Genomic DNA, 18,981 nt, shown 5'->3' with positions numbered 1-18,981 from the left:
GCAGCCCACTCTCCCCTACCCAACTTCGGCGAGCGCAGCCGGGACCCCCTGTGCCAGGGGCTCTTTGTTCTGCCTGCCTGCTCTCCACCTTGCTCGCGGCAGCCCCCGCCAGCGCACCCAACCTGCGGGAAAGTTGCTCCCGAGCTGTGGAGGGGCGTCATCGCCTCCTAGCAACGCTCCTAGCAACCGGGTAACATCTGCTCCCTCCGGTCCAATGCGCGCGGAGCAGAGCGGCGCGCCCGCCTCGCCTTCCGAACCCCGAGCGAGCGAGAGGGCTTCAGAGACTGGAGGCACGGACCTGCAAGGAGCCAGGGCTGCCCGCCGCCGAGCCGCAGTCGCCGCCGCTGCCTCTGGCGTCGCTGCCGCTGTCAGCGCCCGTCTGAGGGGTGACAGCGCCGCAGAAGCAACGGCGAGCAACCAGCCGCGCGCCTACACGAAGCAGGTGCACGCGCGATCTCCTGGTGAGTGGAGCCGGCCAGCAAGGTAAGTCTGGACCCACCCAGCCAGGAGCCTGCCTGCGAGGTTCAGCTAAGACTGCTCTCGTCGAGGGGTGGCGGGTGAGGGGGAACAGGGACCGGCTCCGGGATCCCACTGCGCCCGGAGCCTTTTGCACAGTGGCCAGCTGCTGGTGCCAAGCACTGATCTGAGATTTTTAAAATCTCCAGATTGGTTCTGGAGGACCCCTCCTCCTCCCTGCCGGGAGGGTTAATGCTCGGAAGTTTTTAGTTCTTGTTTGTCCTTTGACTTCGCTGCCTGTGTGCGGGCGGCTAAGCCTACAATGCCACAGGGTCGTCTCCACTAATGGAATCAACACGTATGGAGGTCGCATTCTTTTGAGGCCGTCCTCTGGAAAGGATCCATTTGGCCGGGGGCAGCCGATCTCTGTTACTCACCCTCCTGAAAAGTAACCATGGTAACTCACCTCTCTTGACGGGATCCTCCTTATTGGCTGCCTGTCTTCCCTTGGAAAGCTCATCTCTCTAAATATAGAAGATGATGAGATCTGCAAGCATACATCCATGCAGAAAAGGTGCACTTAGACAAGGTCCTTTAGGGAAAAATCTGTCTTCCAAGAAAAATGTAGCGTATGGCTATTTCAGATCCCAGGAGAAAGAGTGTGAGTTCCGCAGAAATACTGAGTTAGTCTGTTTTGAGTCGACTGGGGCTTTGTTGCTAAAGTTATACAACATCTGGCATTTAAAAACAAATTAAGGCTCTCTATGATTTTTTTTAAATCAACCTACTGATAATCTTCAAAAAAATAGTCTCTCAAGTAAATAGCTGGTCCGATAGTTATTCAATTATTTCCAGATTTCTTAGTCAAGTTCTGAATCCTCATGTTTAAACTTAAATCTGGAGAACATTAAAGCGGTTGTGGGTTTAGAGGTTTGTCTTCCAATCTGGTCCAGATCAACCTCACCTCAAACGCCGTAGACAGGGTGGTTCTGTTGCACACCTCCCTCTGGCTTGTCCACCAGCTCATGTCTGTGCAGCTCTGACTCATCTGACATTATCTGTGTCTGTCTCCCTGTTTTATGGTCTCAGGTAACCATTCATGAGCCTGAGGCTGTGAGAAATGCTTGCTGGGCAGTGGGGAACTCTCGCCAGATTTTCTGAAGCTGTCCTAGAAATACACTTTTCAGACTGATTCAGCATCACCAGGTAATCACTAGCTTGGAAGAAATGACTGATTCAATATATATCCAGAGAACTAAATGCTAATGTAGTGTTACCATAACTTACAAGATCAATAGGACAGCTTGTTTGTAGAGATGGTTGCTGGGTGGAAGTCGATAGAGGTTTCCTGTAGAAAGGACATTTGTGGGCTGGCAGATTTTCCCCTCTTAAACCCATGGGCATAGGGTGGACCAAATTAGGTAGCCTGGCTCTGGCTCTGGCTCTGGCTCTGAATACCAGCAGGTGGAAGTGTTTGAGAATATGGTGTGTCTGAATGGGGGGAAGGAAGAGAACTCTGCAAGTTGCAAAAGGAATGGGTAGCGATGTTTTCAGTTTAATTTGCATTAAAGTAATGATGATAAAAATGTGTAAGTATTAAACTCAATTTCCAACTCAATTTTGAAGACGGAATGCAACCTTTAAACAAACATTCTGCCTGCTGGCATTGAATAACTTTCCCATGTACTGAGCTACCCAGGTGCAATTCCTGTGGGTAACCAGCTTGGCAAATCACAACCAAATTCATGAAAATAGACCATGCTGTATTTCTTCCCAATCCTTAACCTCCTTTAGAAAGCTAAATGCTTGGACAGTTTTATTCAGCAACCTATTTGCAAATCTATCCTAGGGTAGTAGTATAAATTTGTGAATATCAGGAGACGTTATTGATCTCTGTAGTCATGTTTTGAATTAGCAATTTTAAGCATCAAAGATGACCATGAGAATGCTGGATTTTATTAGCCTTTTGCACCACCCACTCTTTTTCCTTTCCCCATCATAATAACTAAATTTTTGGGGGGAGGAAGAGGTCCATGAAGACCAATACTGTTCAGTGGCATCTGCCGTGTGATATGTTCAGAGCTGTGTTCATACTACCGATCTGAGGAAAGCTCCAGTAAGCCACAATTATTGGTTCTTGTATATGTATTAGTCTTGCACATTGGTAATTTACACACATCCTCTTACATAATCTGCATAGAAGTTTAAAGTCACTCAACATCCCTGAAATTTATCTGAAGCAGTCAGCCTTCCTGTTGAGACCACTGTCACCTGGAACAGATCAAACGAAAGAGCCTCTTAAATTTTAATCTTGAGTCTATCAGGAGTGTGTAATGTATGGAATCCATGTTGTTCAATTTCAATGAACATGGCTTGTTTCAAGAGCCATTCATCAGAAAATGCCGTCATATAGTTATTTAGCTTTGAATAAAAATGAATGGCATTATTATAGTGGAAACTTTTAACCCTAGAGACATTTGGTGGATCCAAAGTTAGAGTGTGGAAAACAGAATTCTGCCTGTTTGTGTTTGAAGACTTAGTCATCTTCCTCCGTGTGCATGGAAGCTGAACTTGCGCTTATCATGGGTCATAAAGAGGGTGGAAGGCTTGGATGAGGTTGGAGTCAAGGCAGTTAAAACTGAAATCAAGTCCTAACTGCAGCCTTTTTTCTTCCCATTGTCTACGGGGAAGTGTTCAGATGTGTGTGAACATTCCATGTTCAAGTTTATGTCCATGGGACCTTGATGGTATTTAGAAGACGCCTTGAAACACAGAGAAAAGTGGGAAACTTTTATCCAGAAGGTGTGGGTTTCACATTTAGAGTTTCTGTGATGACTCCTGCATCCCAACAGTAGCTCTTAGGTCAAGAAATGACCAATTCCGATTGCTCTCGGAAACTGAGAGAAAACTAGAATGAAATAATGATCCCAGAAGCAGAGGTAGAGGCAAGTCAGTCAACACCATTCAGCACTAAAACCAAGGAAGAACAGGATTTTGGGGCTTTTGGCAGTGCCAATCCTTGTCAATTCCACTTTTTGAAAAACCAATAAATAGTGAGTTAGCATACAGTGTCTCTTTTTTTAAATCAAAAAAATTTTTTTTTAATTTTCCCTAATTAAAGTATATAGATGGGCCAATAACAGAACCATTCATGTTGCTACAATAATTCTCCATGGGGGTGGTGGAGGTTATTCATTCAGAACACTAAGTCTTTACTGGTAATGTGCAGGGTATTGTGATACAGCTCTCCATTTAGAAAATTGAAAAAGCTCATTTTTATATTGTAAATTGTAGGAAGTACAGTGAAACAAAAATCGTAGTAGAAAAGATGCAAGAGTCTTCTAAATACCAGTGATGCTGAGATTGGGAGGAGCAACAAGTTCGAGGCCAGAAAATTCTCTCTGCATGAGTGGACAAGGGGTCTTCAGAAAATTCCCAGAACTGTGCATTAGGAAGGAACCACGCATAGATATCAAAATTCTTGTGCCAAGATAAACATAACTGTCAATTCCTTTTCCTTGAACTTTTAAAGTACCCCCTTGCATCAGGATATGTGTTATTTTTAAGTGATTATCAAAAAGGAGCATGGGTTAGGAACATCAAGAAAAGCAGGGGATATTGCAAAGACAGCCAGGACTCAAGAGCATACCCTCCATTGCTTTGACATGTGCTATCCATTTTGTCACTTTCTGACTCCCCAATCAAAGTTTGGGGTTCAGACCACCCACTAAATAGATTTTTTGAGCCTGAACACAAAACACCTGAATGCACCACACACAGCTGAGTTTAGAATAAAGGCATCCTGTGCTTGAAGATCTTTTCCACATAAGAACAGCTTAAGGTGGGGACAGAGAATTACCCAGGTCTAAAGCAAATTCTCATAGATTCTTAGTGAGGAAAGTCAATGGTTAGTTCTATCATAAGATTTTCTATAAATGCTCTGGGATGCCAGAAGCAACACTGATCTGAATAGATGATTTTGTTGATATACCTGAATGTGGGGTGTCAGTGGTAGGGCTATCTAAATACAGAATGATTGGGAAGGTATAAATTAGGTTATTTTTCAAAGGGTCACTGTCATCTACAGGTTAAGAAGCCCCACCCCCTTGCTGATCACTAGTCCTGGGCATGTGAGGAAGTTGTAATCTCTCCCTAGGTATTCGTGGTGAGATATTTCTTGGCATCAATATCCAGCTATGTGGTTGCCTGGCCAATTTTCTGAGTAATTTCCACTTTCCAAGGTAAAATGTGGGATAAAATAGCATAATCCCTCACAACAATGGGAGCATTTCTAAGGGTTGGTAGATCACAAAGTTTGTCCATGAAACCTACTGCAGTTGGCCCTGTTATTGTAGACACAGAATATGGTAGACATTGATTTTGGTGCAACATCTAAGCTGATCTCATGATCACCCCATGGCTGGTTGTATCTCATTTGACTGTGTTCTCTTTGGTGAAGAGACCATCATCACCAGGGGAACAAGGTAGGGTGGCGGAGCTGGTATTTATGTAATGTCCCATGCCTGTGCTTGGGGCTTTCTCAAAGGACACGGAATATAAGAGCAGACAATGCTGGTGGTAGCTTGAGAAATGCTTCAAACTCATTGGCTTTTAGTATCCATGGAAATTGCTATGAAAACATTCCAAGAGCTGCAACTTGTTGGTAATCCTAAACTGCCAGAAAAATCAATATTGGTGGTTGGGGTGGATGATCAATCTGAGGAAACAGATTGCTGCATTGACTCAGCGCTAAGAGCTGGCACTGAGTTGTGCTACTGCAAAGCACCAGCAAGGAGCTGGGCGAGGGGTGATGCCACAGAAGGCAGGGGGCTGGGGGATATGCTTCCACAGTGGAAGGTCTTAGAAGGTGCAGAGCATGATAGCCATGAGCTTCACTCTTGTCTACCTTCTTGAATGCACTCCTCAATATCTCACACAAGCTGTGCTTAACCCTGCAGAGAGGATCAAAGTCCAATAGATAACATTTGCTGCTGGGTACAATTTGTATTTATGATTTCAAAAGTGAGGTGATTGCCATAAAATACTCACTGAGCAGAAAACATAAGCACATGTGGCAAGCACTGAACATGTACTTTTCAAATAGGAGCTCATATAATTCACATATAACAATATTTTAAGAACATTTATGAGAAAATGGAGTTAAAAGATGGGTTTATTTTGATTCCAAAATTTTTAAAATGCATGCATAGTATTTTCATCATTTGCATTTTCCATGAACTTGTTAAAGATTCCTTATATGCATGAAGTTCCACTTGTTTTTTTTTTTCACCAAAAAATGAACTTATTTCTTAATTACATTTCTGTGAACTTTTTGGGGTACCCTTGTATAGCTAAAGGAGTTTTATATTCTCCCTTGATTTAACAGATGAGAAAACTCAGGTTCCTGGAGGGTAAATATCTTACCCTAAGTCACTAGAAAATAGATTGTAGAGTTGGTGTTGGGATCAGTAAGACATCGGTACGAGGTTATGCTGCAGTGTTGTGCCTTTTTAAAAAATGTATTTATTTATTTGAGAGACAGTGCATCCACTGGTTCACTCCCCAAATTCCCACAATGGCCGGGGCTGAACTGGGCTGAAGCCAGGAACTGGGAACTTGATCCAGGTCTCTCATATGGACGGCAGGGACTCATCTATTTGAGCTGTACCTGCTGCCTGTCAAGGTCTGGTTTTTTATTTTTATTTTTTTTAAAGATTTATTTATTTATTTATTTGAAAGTCAGAGTTACACAAAGAGAGAAGGAGAGGCAGAGAGAGAGAGAGAGAGAGGGATCTTCCATCAGCTGGTTCACTCCCCAATTGGCTGCAACGACTGGAGCTGCGCCGATCCGAAGCCAGGAGCCAGGAGCTTCTGCTAGGTCTCCCATGAAGGTGCAGGGGTCCAAGGATTTGGGTCACCTACTGCTTTCCCAGGCCATAGCAAGAGAGCTGGATCAGAAGTGGGACAGCCAGGTCTTGAACCGGCGCCCACATGGGATGCTGGCACTGCAGGCGGCAGCTTTACCCGCTATGTCACAGCCCTGGGGTCTGTTTTAGCAGGAAGCTGGGTTCAAGAGTCTGAGTTTGGCATCAAACCCAGGCAGTCTGATGCAGGATGCAGGATGCAGTAATCTTAACCAACATCTTAACTGCCAGGCTAAATGCCTGTCCCTGGAGTATTTTCGGCCATGTGAATAATGAGGCTGACAGTGACATGGGGGATAACTCTAAACAAAAGTGATAGTGACTCTTAAAAAAGGATGTCCAGTGGCTTTGCCACCAGTAAGCATGATTTAGATGGATAGGGACAGTTGTTCTTTTTTAAGACTTACATGGGGCTAACACTATACGAAGAGAAATCAGGAAGAGATTCTGAGGCTATGATGCATGATTTGTCTACAACACGCATCACTTATTGATCTAAGCTAGGATTTGCCTTATTTCTTCCTGTTGATCAGCCTCCATCCTTTCTGTCTGTGGCTAGGTGGCACACATCTAATAGAATGGTTTCAACTCTGTTTGTGCAATGTGTTGATAAAATGTTATGGGAAAAGTGAAAGCCCCATTAAAATTAAGATATATGAAATTCATCACTTCTTCTTCATTTCTTGGGTCTTTCAAGTCTTTGAATGAAGAAAAGTTTGCTTGACAGGGGTCATCTTTTTACTGTGGTCTGTTCTCTCAAAGTGTTTATAAATTAATTTGCTGATGATGTTTCCTTAATGTACTGTCCCTGGGCTGTGGACCAAATGAAATCACTTGTACAATAATAGGATCTCAGCTGTCTGGAGGTAGCAGCAGAACAATAAGGAAGAGTCTTTGAGCAGTCATTGGCAATTATATCTTAAGCATTTGTTTGAAGCAATGGGTATAAGCTGTACTGCCAGAACTGGTATGATGGGGTGGGGAGGGTCACACTGATGGGTGACTTTCTGTTTGTTGTTTGTTGAAGCTTGCATTATGACACACACAGGGCCTGGCACAGATATTGTAATAACCTAGAGGTTACAGCACTAAAAGCAATTTGAATATTTATGCCAATACTGGCCATTTCACCTTCAGAGATAAATTTAAGTTCAGCCTAGTTCAGGTTCATAATTTATGTACTGTTTCAGTATAAACCCTCAGGATACTGAATATGAAGACAAAGTCTTTTTTTGTTTGTTTGTTTTCTTGGCTATTTCATCTGCTTCATTTGAATAACAAGTTGAGTTTATTTTTTTAGTTTGGCTTTTGTGTTTTTAGTTTTTAGGAGAATGATGAACAGACCTACATGTGTTCACTGATTCATAACAGATAACCTATCTTGGATACTCAGATTCACTTTAATTATTAGCCAGATGTCTGAAAACATTTTACATTTCCTTCACCCAACATGTACGACCAAGGGTAATAAACCAGACACATTTCCTAGGCGCTGTTTTAGAATCTATGCTCTATTTTCCAGATTGGCCATTTGATATAGCTTCTTGCCATCTCTCACAGTCATAATACACCCTAGTGCCTTGGGAAGAAAGAGTCTAGGAGTTAGAGGTAGGCAGCTACCCTGAGCTTTGCTCTTGGATGATAGCCCATGCTTCTTGGCACCAAGAAGAGTTAGGATTTGATTGAATGTTTACTGTATGTTATCCACAATGCCGATCACTTTTCGTGAGTTAGTTTAGTGGTCTCCTAAGCCAGTATCATCTCTGTCCCCAGATTACAAATGAGGATTATAGACCATGTATGTCATTCATTCATGGTCACTCAACCAAGAAGTAGCAGCCTACCTCTCTGGTTTCAAACCCCAGACTCTTAAGTACAAGGCAGACTATATGCCACTGAGTTCTTTCTCTGGGGTTGCAGTTTTCTCATTTATATAGTGGGGAGGTTGAAACAAAAGATCAACAGTCTGCAGTTCTTATTTTTTGAGTTCTAATCTGACCAAGAAAACAGATGTGGGAACTTATGTTTGCTATATAGTTTAGCATAAAAGTGGCTAAAACTATCCTCCAGAATGTGATTGCTGAAAACTTTGCAAACAGCTAAACAGCCTGCAAGGAGCTAATTATCAAACTGATACCAACTGTGAAAATTTTCCAGCATTCTAACAACCCATGGGGATGTTTTTAAGAGAAATAAACTAAGTGGCTAAGTGTGTTGCCTGTGGAGGAGCTGAAGCTCCAACTAGACCTCCTGAGAATTTATTCTGTATTTTCAAGGTCTGGTGCATTGTATATCTTAGGCTAACTGCTTGAATATAGTCAGAGTTTGTATGGACCGTGGAAGCATTTAATTTATTATTATTATTATTTGATTTTTGGTCTGTTAAATTGAAATCTCTTCTCTGGAGATTCAGCTGGGAGCCAAAACAATGAGTCTATTTAACATTTAGTTCTCCAAGCTACCACCTGCCTTCTCTTGTGTTGTTCATTAAAAGGTTTTTAATTGGCCATTAATGCTGGAGACATTGCATTACTTTGTAAGATAAAATGAGCACACATCTTAAAAAGATATGTCTATGCGAAAATAACCTTTGCTGCTGGTGAATTTACCACAAGCAGGTCCAAGTGGTTCCTCGGTGTGTCCTGTCCTACAGTGATAATTATAACCTGTGGTCTCTATAGCTAAAATGCTCATAACAGCCACCAGCTCTTCTTAATTTGAAGCCAAGAATTGGTGCTGAGAAGTGACTGTGTTCTTCACTAGTTAATTACAACACGGTCTGACCTTGTTCCCGAAGCTACAGCATCTAAGCTAACTCGGAGGAGCCACAGAAGCAACAGCAGAGAGAACAAGCATCAATCAAGCCAACTGCTCGGCATTCCGGTGATAAGGCAATCAGCTGATTCAGCGGAGCTGAATGGTCTGCTTTTGAACTTGACGTTTCCGCACAGCGCAGCTCTGACTACACCTGCTCAATACCGTCTCGGAGACGCCCTCAGCAGCATCAGCAATCACCTGGAAATTTGTTAGACATGCAAATTCTCTGCTCCCAGCCCAGACTTCCTGAGTTAGGAGCTCTGGGGCTGGCGCTCAGCAATTCGCGCCTTCACCAGCCCTACAGGTGACTCTGATGCCTGCTGACATCCAGAACCCATCTGTTTCTTCCACTACTTTGTGGGAAATAGACTCGAAATATGCTGATTTCAGTGCAAGTACTTGTTGAAATTCATCTAGATGAAGGGTCTTGTTCATGGAAAATGTGTATTGTAGACACAAAGGATTTCAAAAATTCTTACATCAAAATAAATGCCTTTTAATTCCATTTTCTCACACACTTAACAAAAAATAAATGCTTTTTATTTGAAAGACAGAGAAAGAGAGAGAGAGAGAGAGAGAGAGAGAGAGAGAGAGAGAGAGAGAGAGAGAAAGAGTTCTTCCATTTGCTGGAATGGTCGCAGCAGCTGGGAACGACCCAGGCTGAAGCCAGAAGCCTGGACCTCGACTGGAGTCTCACACGGGGATGGCAGGGACCCGAGTACTGCCTCCTGGGGTTGGCGTCCACAGGAGGCTGGAATCGGAAGCAGAGCTAGGACTCAAAGTCAGGCTCCCTGGTAGGGGATCTGGGCAAAGCAAGCAGTATCCTAACCACTACACCAGACACCCACCCCCACGAGCTCCTGGAAGTCCCCTTGTATACATCAAGTAATTAAACAGCTTAAAAAGAAGTAAAAATAACTATCACCTAGTAAAATGCAATGCTCCAACCATTTCATAAAATCCTTAAAAAATATCCCTGACAAAATGCCGTTTCAAAGAAGCCTGGCCTCAGGAAGGCTGTGTTTACTGACTGTTAGATTTTTCTCTGTTTCCTCTGAGCTTTGGAAATCAATGAAAACTCCATGTATGAGAGCTGAGTTTTGTTCACTGGATTCAGGGATTGTATACATATGGTATCAACAATGGTCTTTACTTCAACTGTGAATTTATCATTACCTATGTTGCGTTTTTAGGTCAGACGCACCAGTGGCTTATCAGTCTTGATTTCCTTAGTTAATAGGCTAGCTCGCACTTGAGGCGCTGTGGGTTTGGAGCCCACAATGATGCCAGTGTAATTTTGGAATGCTGGGAGTGCAGGAAGCCTTATGCAGATGCCGCCAGGTTGCAGGGAATGCCAGAAAAGGCAGACTTTTGAAGAGCACATTTCGTTAATGTTTAAGCTTTTTAAAAATTATGATTTTAGAGGGAAAGCACCAAATGTTTTACTGTAGATTCATTTAACCAATGCATTAATAAACTAATTATGTTGTTAATTAAATGGCTTCAACACACAGAAATGTTTGAGAGTGGATTGAGGGCATACTAAGTTATGTTTAAAGATGAACTCTTCTTGCGGCCTGGTCTCTGAGGGTGAATGAATCTGACCTGGACTCAAATTGCTCTCTAATTTCATTCATTGCTTTCTCTCACCGGGAAGCAGCCTGTCTTTTGCTTACACGGTTGATTTTGCCTCCTTTCTGTGATGTGAGCGCCACCTCGAGGACATTGTAGGAAACCTTCATTTCCTTTCTGAAAATCAGAACTGTCCTTGCTTAAATCACTCAGAACCCTTGTCAGCGATAGTATTGTAAAAGAGAAAACAGATCTCCACTTCCAGATATTATACAAAGGCCAAGTTTTCCAGTCCTAACATCATCTAAGTCTTTCATTTATTTATAATTAACTTACATTAATACATGCTTTAGGGGACTGGTGCTGTGGCATAGCAGGTAAAGCTGCTTCCTGAAGTGCCAGCATCCCATATGGGCACCGCTTCGAGACTTGGGTGCCCCACTTCTGATCTACCTCCCTGCTAATGTGCCTGGGAAAGCAGTGGAAGATGGCCCAAGTGCATTAGCCTTTGCACCCACGTGGAAGACCTGGAAGAAACTCCTGGCTCCTGGCTTCAGAATGGCCCCGGCTCTTGCCATTGCTGCCATTTGGAGAGTGAACCAGCAGATGGACGATCTTTCTCTCTGTCTCTCCTCTCAATGTAACTTTGTCTTTAAAATAAATCAATCTTAAAAAGAAAGCACATCTAAGGACAATTGTTCTATCATAACTGTATTATAGGGTTTGTCTAGAGATAACTATTTAAAATAATTTCATTGACCTATTTATTTTTTAATTTATTTATTTGATTTCTTTATTTTTATTGATTGTTTTTTTAGATTAAATTTTTTTTGTTTATTTGAATGGCAGAGTTACAGAGAGGCAGAGGTAGAGAGAGAGGGAGAGGTCTTCTATCCACTTTTTACTCTTCAGATGTCCACAACGGCTGAAGCTGGGTCAATCCAAAGCCAGGAGCTTCTTCCAGGTCTCCCACGTGGGTACAGGGGAGCTGTACTGGAAGTGGAGCAGCCGAGACTTGAACCGTCACCCATGTGGGATGCTGGCATCACAGATGGCAGTTTTACCTGATATGCCACAATGTTGGCTCCAGAAAATGAAATTCAAAGATAAGTTTATGAGGCTGGTGAAGTGGTATAGCGGGTTAAGCTGCTGCCTACAGGGCTGGCATTCCATAGGTTGCCAGTTCAGAGTCCCAGTTGCTCCACTACAATCCAGCTCCCTGCTAATGGGCCTGGGAAAACAGCAGAAGTGGCCCTAGTGCTTGGGTTCCTGCACCCATAAGGGAGACCCGGAAGAAGCTCCTGGCTCCTGGCTTCAGATTGGCCCAGTTCTGGTCATTAGGGCCATCTAGGGGAATAAATCAGCAGTTGGAAGATCTCTCTCTCTCTTTCCCTGTAACTCTACCTTTCAAATAAATAAATAAATCTTAAGAAATGATGTTTACTTGAGTGCCAAAATTTTGAAGTACATACACATGGTTTTTTTCATAAGATGCATTTTTTTATGAACTTTTGGAGATCCTTCATAAGTGGAGACTACAACTATTTCTTTATCTAAAAAAAACACTTAATTAAAAAGAAATGTTTGAAAGGCAGACAGAGATTGAGACAGGAACAGAGAAGATGTGCTTTTCACCGATTCACGCCAAATGCCTTCAAAAGCTGGGGCTGGGCGAGGGGAAGCCAGAAACTCAGAACTCAATCCAGGTCTCCCGCTGTGGGTGACAGGGACCCAAGCACTTCATCCATCACCTCTTTCTCCCAATACAGCCATTAACAGACAACTGGAATTGGACGCACTCTAGTGTGGGATATAGACGTCCCAAGCACTGCCTTGACGTGTGTGCCAATCATTCATCCCCAAATCTTATCTTTTAATTCTACTTTACACGAAGCTTTTGAAATACCCTTGTATTAAGTAGCTTAATTGAAAAAAGATGACAATTTACTGACTTCCTTCAATTATGTTTTGTGGATCAATTTTAAATATGGGTGACTTTTGATATTGACTTGCTTGAGATTAAATGGAGTGTTGTTGCTGGACTTTCAAGAGGCTGCACAAGGAAATCCATATAAGTGGACAGTGCGGTGACATTTCCCTGCCTATATGCTTTCGGATCGAAAGATAATTGCCGTTGACCGCTTCACCTCAATGCTCGGTGGGCAGAGAGCAGCATTTCTAGGGTTATGAATTTCTTTTTACAAGTAGACTTTATCTGACAAGATACTCTTTGAAGGCATGATCCATTCTGACCTGTCTCCAATTCTTTTATTTGTTTAGCTTATCCAACAACAGTGCTAACACATACATCAACAACGTCGAAAGTAGCGTACTTCAAGAGGAAGTATGCAGAAGAGGAAGATTTACATCAGGATTACCATGGGTATTTTCCAAAAGTAAGCGTAGATTGCTTACATTGCTTTTCTTTCATTTCTACCATTGCTCTGAGGAGCAGAAAGCTTCAAGGTTTGCATTGTCCTGCATGTGATTTTATCGACTGTGTTTGTTTTTCAGCACCTGATAATAGCTGAGGACAGGACTTGCATTCTCAAACTTTCTCTGGAAAAGCTGAGGTTTCTTGAAGACCCAGAAACCTATTTGAGAAGGTCTGTGTTGATTAACAATCTGCTGAGGAAGATCCATCTAGAGACCGAGAAAGAGAGCTATGCATACTTTAAAGAAGCTCCCTGTTATAAGGCTGCGTATTCTGATACAAGAAAACGGCTGAAGTTTATGGTGCAGGAATGCTGTTCTCAGTCTCTGTATTACGAGGAGCTGCATTCATATCATATTGTGCCTTACGCTGCGGAGAATGCCATTTATGGGCTGGGCTACACTAGTAGCCACTTGGAGCAGAATTCTCAGTTGCTTATTTATAAAATGAATTAAAGTAACTGTTCAGTCCATTGATACTTTGTTTCTAAATGCCTGAACTGTTTATAGTGAAGATGTTAATATAAGGCACTAATGACCAGTGCACTTGATATCAAAGATGAGATGCATGCTGAATGGATTGGCCAGAAACATGGTTATTACTCAGCAGTTCTTAGTATCATCAAATTGAATTGAAAATACGTCCACATGTTATGTTATGAGACAGTGAATTAGTGCTTTAGAAGCCAAGATTTTTTTTTTTTAAAGTGTGGAGGAAGGTACTTATATCAAGCTGTTAATACAGATTAAGACTGTTAAACTCCCTGTTTCCAAATTCTACCAGACTTGGTGAAGAGTACCAAACAAGTAACAGATTAAATTGATAGTGTGTCTCTGAGAATTAAGGGTGGATCAAGTTTCATTTTCTGTACATGACAAGAAGGGTTTGGCCCTCTCTGAGAAGCTTTGGGTTGGTAAATACTGTGCCAAAAATCATTGTCTGGCACCGTTCCTCTTTCGCTGTTAGTGAGAACTCAAGATGGGGCAAGGGCACTCTGCAACTTAACTGCTGAATGTAACAACCACATTTCTCCAAACTGATCCATTTCTCTCTTTTTTAAATTCTTGGTAGACTTTTTCTCTTTAAAAGTGAAATTAAAAAAAAAAAATGTAAGAGGGCCTTGGAGATGGGCTTATCTTTAAGTTGGTTAAACTTTGTGATGAGTTTTTAGTGAAGAGTTTACATTTTATTTATGATGTCATTTTTAATAGGCTGCGAAGCTCAGGAAAAGGAAAAATTGGTTTTCAATGGGTTAGCAATTTTCAAAAATCTCATCTGCAGAAGTTATTGAGAACAACGGAAATTCTACAAGATGCTGTTTCCTCATCTAGCTAAGTGTGCATTTAAGATTACCTGGGGGGACTTTGCACTGATTTTTGTATAATAGTTGATCATTCGCCATTTGACAAGATGTTTCAGAATGCCTTTGGTGGTGAAGTTCAGATAACTCCCTATATTTTTCAATTTGAAAGATAACTATTTAACATGTGGAGTAGACTCCCAAAACTGTTTGAAGTGGTTCATGAAATTCTTTGAAGTTTGAGTGAGATGTTTGATTTCAATGTTTAGAGTTTTGTCCTGTGGAGCATACTGTTTAAAGAATTTTCACTAAATGATCACACAGATTGGGAAAACGAGGTGCCAAAGGTGTGTTTAAGGAGATACCAAAGACTCAAAGATGAGTGTTAGGAGGACTATGACAATGAAGACAGGGATGCAAACTAAGGATTGCACGAGATGTGGAAGAATATTTTTGAAAGGTTTTGGAACAGTTTGCTTACTAATGCGCTTTCAGAGGACTTTATACCTAATAATGATTACCAATGATTTAAATGAAGATATTACAGACCTTCTGGGATCATATTCCATTACAAATTTAAATCTAGAGACTTGTCAACATAGTATCTTCTAAGAGGTCAACTTGGAATCAACACAGCCATTTTCTATTCAAGATAATTTTTTTCTAGTTATGCTTCAGTCCTTGGTCTCTAATCAGTCAGTAGGGTGATTAACATGGGTGCATTTGGTAGAAAGAAGTCTAGCATCCCAATTAACGTGCACAAAGATAGATGATTGATAAAACTGTCATGCTTCTAGTTAATTGCTTAAGCAAAATTAGAAAAAAAAATCACTTTTTAGAAACTGAAAAAGTATAATTGAAGTTAATTTTTAAAGGCAATTTACTATGAATGGTAGGACAGATTTGAATTACAGATATTTAAAAATTAATTTAAAGGAAAAATTTGGCATCAAAGTTCAAAAATTTTATTTCACTGCTCATAAAACACCTTACTTCTCATGCGGCTTCTTTTAAGACATAGATGTCTTAAACAAAAATGGTATTGATTGAAAGACTCTAAATTCATACATAATTTTAAAAGTATGATTAGAAGTTTTTTAAAACTGAAGTGAATATTTGGCTTGGTTTAGTATCCTGTCTATAAAAAAGAAAAGACACCAATGCTAATAGATGTGACTTAACAATAATGCCAGATATTGAAATTGGTTGAGGACAGATACAGATATTTTGGAATGGAAAAAGAGGGAGAGAAAAAATCACTACGATAGTGTGAAATTATAATTTTCTATTGTATGTCAGAAACCTTGAAGCAAGAACTCTTGGGCAATGAGCAAGCAGCAGGTGTAAAAGTTTGTTTTATTTGATGACATCATTCACCGTGCTCTCTGAGCCTTACATACATTTGTAAAGAAGGAACCGTCTTAGAAATCAGTGATATTTGTGAATATGCTTTTTAAAATGTGTTAATTCAGAACAGGTTATTTAAAATATCTTTTAGGGCATTTCTTTTTTTTTTCCTGCAAACAACTCATAGATAAGGAGTTGACTAACATTATTTTGATTAAAAAAATAATTCATATTTGAACGATGTAAGCATGTCTGAGCTAACCAGAGGGTTGCTGTCTTTGTACCATGGCCAACTGATAATGTCAGGGAGTCTACACCGGCTTGCTCTGCTTCCCCTCTTACATGCTCCGTTATGGAGAGCTACAAAGGGCAGGAGACCAGCTCCATCTCCTGAACGTGGACATTCTTTCTCTGATGACAGGAGCCATCAGTAGGACAAGGAGAGGGGGTGGGCAGTCTGAGTGCCTTCTGTAATGCTGATCCCTTTTATGGGGACCTAACCAGCCCACAGGCCTACCAGAGAAGAGAGACCCAAAGAAAGGGAGAAGAGGAAAAATGAAGAGAAGGGTGGGGTGGGGAAGCAGAGGAATAAGAGTCAATACTAGGAAGTGGAAGACAAAGTTGCCTCGAGTGAGGGAAATTGCTTGCTGTACTCAGTTTGGCTTTTCTGTGTGTGTGCTGCACACACACACACACACACACACACACACCCCAGATCCCTGCCATGTATTGATCTTTTTTTTTCATTCACAGGAGATGGATAAGGCTAGATCCTATTTGCATAGATAATGTTTCAAATGTGGTTTTCATGTGAAGTAACTTTGAAAAGGAGCTCTTTGAGTGAGTAAAGGAAAAGTAGAAAATAGTTAAATTGGGAGACAGACGATAGGTGCGCATGTGTCTGAATGGGAAAGCTCAAATGCATGATTTAAATTCATTGAACTTCCCAAGATAAAACAAGTTCAGTGCTAGAGAACTGGGGATGAGTGCATTTCACCAGCATTTGTTGAGCAACTGTTAAGAACCAGGCCCTGTGCTAGGGCGGAGGATACAATGCGCTTTCCGAGGACTTTATAACTTCACTCAAGAAGGTCATGCATCGTGGGTTGGGGGACTCTGATAGGCTGGTTTTGTTGAAAAAGGTCAAAGCTCTGGATTTCTCTTTTCCAAACTGGGGCTTCTACCAAACATGTGTCTCTTAACAGTGTTCTGAAGGGGGAAGATGTACAAGAAGGAAGGTTTACTGGCCCGACAGAGCTTAGCATGAAAGGAATAATGGACATTTTCTGGTTTGCAGCATTGCAATAGAGGACTAGGAAGCACTGCACAGAGGATGTGTGGCTGGCGTTCACTCCACCTTGGGGCATGCCTTGGGGATGGTAGGAAGACAGATCAAGTATGGAACAACCTCTTCTTCTTCCCCCTGCTCTCCAGCCTTTATGTTCCTTCACAGTACACATTAGGTTGCTACTAATGTCAAGGAGAGCTTTAAAGGAGAAGCAGAACTCCAGCATCATAGCCTGGGAGTTGTGTTTCATGGGTGCGAGGTCAGCCAGGCAGCTGTCCTTAATTCCCCTTGTGCTAGTGAACTGCATGAACGGTTTTCAGGCTTTCTTAACACCGACGGCCGGGACCCTCTTCCTTCTCTCACACTGGCCTCGTCTCTGCATCACAAGCCTGACTCCCGGTCTTGCAATCCGGCATAAGTGGGAGTTACAATTCTACTTTTCAACCCTACCTTGCCTGCTAGCATTGGCTCCAAGACACTCAGAAGAAAAGTGATGATTTGCAGTTCTGGCTGAATTCCTTGGGAAAAGGGTTTCCAGAGTGAATTAAACTAGAATCCATGGCAACATGGTCATTATTTAATTCTTTTTAAGACTATTGTAACTTAGTCATTAAGTACATGTTTTCTAAGGTTTCTAGAATTTCATGTTTCTAGAATTCAATGTTTCTACAATTCAATGTATTAGGTAGCAATTGTGTATGTTTTGCTAAAGAAAATACCTTACATGGGAAACAATGGAAGATTGTGTATAATTCAAGTAGTTCATGAATATTTATGTAAAATATGCCAATTTAATTTATATGTTTTTGTTGGGAACTTCATTACTATATATCAGCAACATGACAAACGTCACTCTTTTTGTCTCTTTTTTAAGCGGACTATGTGTTGAATTTGTCACATTATTCCTGGTTGAATATTTTGGACGAATCTTCCCCGTTGAAGTGATTTTTCCTTCCCTCAAGGATTATCCTTTAGTTGGGTGGATTAAAAACATTCCTTTATATTAGTGCTTTTCCAAGTGAACATACAAATCACTAGGGATTTTGTTAGAGTAAAGATTCCTTGTAGTGGTTCTGGGATTCTGAGAGTCTTCATTTCTCAGATCTCCCAGGTGTTATAGATGCTATTACAGACCATACTTGGAGTAGCGAGGCTACATCACCTTAGAGTGAAAGCGCAACTTTACCTATCCTCATACTTTCCAAAAATCTGTGTTCATGTCTACTTTTTATAGACATTCTTTTTCTTTAAAGGAATAAACAGCAAAAAATAAAATGTCATAAAGCCATAAAACTGGTTTTCTGAATGTGTCATAAACATCACAATACTTAGTAACATGCACAGAAAATTACTTCTACGTTTTACCTGTGCCAAGTGCAGAAAAGGGGCATAGTTCCAGTTGGGTACCATTCTTATCAGTCATGAAGTGACATGTGATGTGTTTCTCCCCTTGATTTCCCCTTCTTGCTTCTCCCCACATAAGGAAGTTCCATTTTTAACATGAGAAAAGATGCAGTTTTGCTCAGAGTTAACAAAAATTCGGCCATCTCTTGCTTGGCCACGTCTGAGAAAATCGTACAAAAACATTCTGTATTAAAGTTAGAACTCTGTGTGGCTACATGGGCTGAAGGTTTTGGTTAACCTGAGCTTAAAAAAATGGCACCCAGGTCTTTAACATCTTGTTGTGAACTCTTTCTAGATATTGAGATCCTCCCCTTGCTATGGACTTCCGGTTGTGGGGGTCTCACAAAGGGATGCAGGATTGGTGTAAATGAGGGTCACACAAATTGTCTGCGTTGAGCATGCCAAGTGGTTTTTGTCGGGCTCTTTTGGTCATACATTT

The 18,981-nt window shown here is 41.4% G+C and overlaps 1 long non-coding RNA gene across 1 annotated transcript; it reads left to right on the top strand.

The window, feature by feature from the left end:
* The first annotated feature begins 64 nt into the window (after window positions 1-64).
* On the top strand, window positions 65-18,711 carry LOC100345197 (uncharacterized). Its single transcript, XR_519383.5, has 4 exons — window positions 65-483; window positions 1,546-1,662; window positions 13,050-13,165; window positions 13,284-18,711. It is a non-coding gene; the product is annotated as an uncharacterized LOC100345197 (long non-coding RNA).
* Window positions 18,712-18,981: the final 270 nt, after the last annotated feature.

The sequence above is a fragment of the Oryctolagus cuniculus genome, chromosome 20, assembly GCF_051225735.1.
Source record: "Oryctolagus cuniculus isolate XC-2025 breed Fujian yellow rabbit chromosome 20, ASM5122573v1, whole genome shotgun sequence".
Taxonomy (NCBI): domain Eukaryota; kingdom Metazoa; phylum Chordata; class Mammalia; order Lagomorpha; family Leporidae; genus Oryctolagus; species Oryctolagus cuniculus.
Note: the sequence above shows the minus strand (reverse complement) of the source record. Positions and strands in the feature narration are given on the sequence as shown.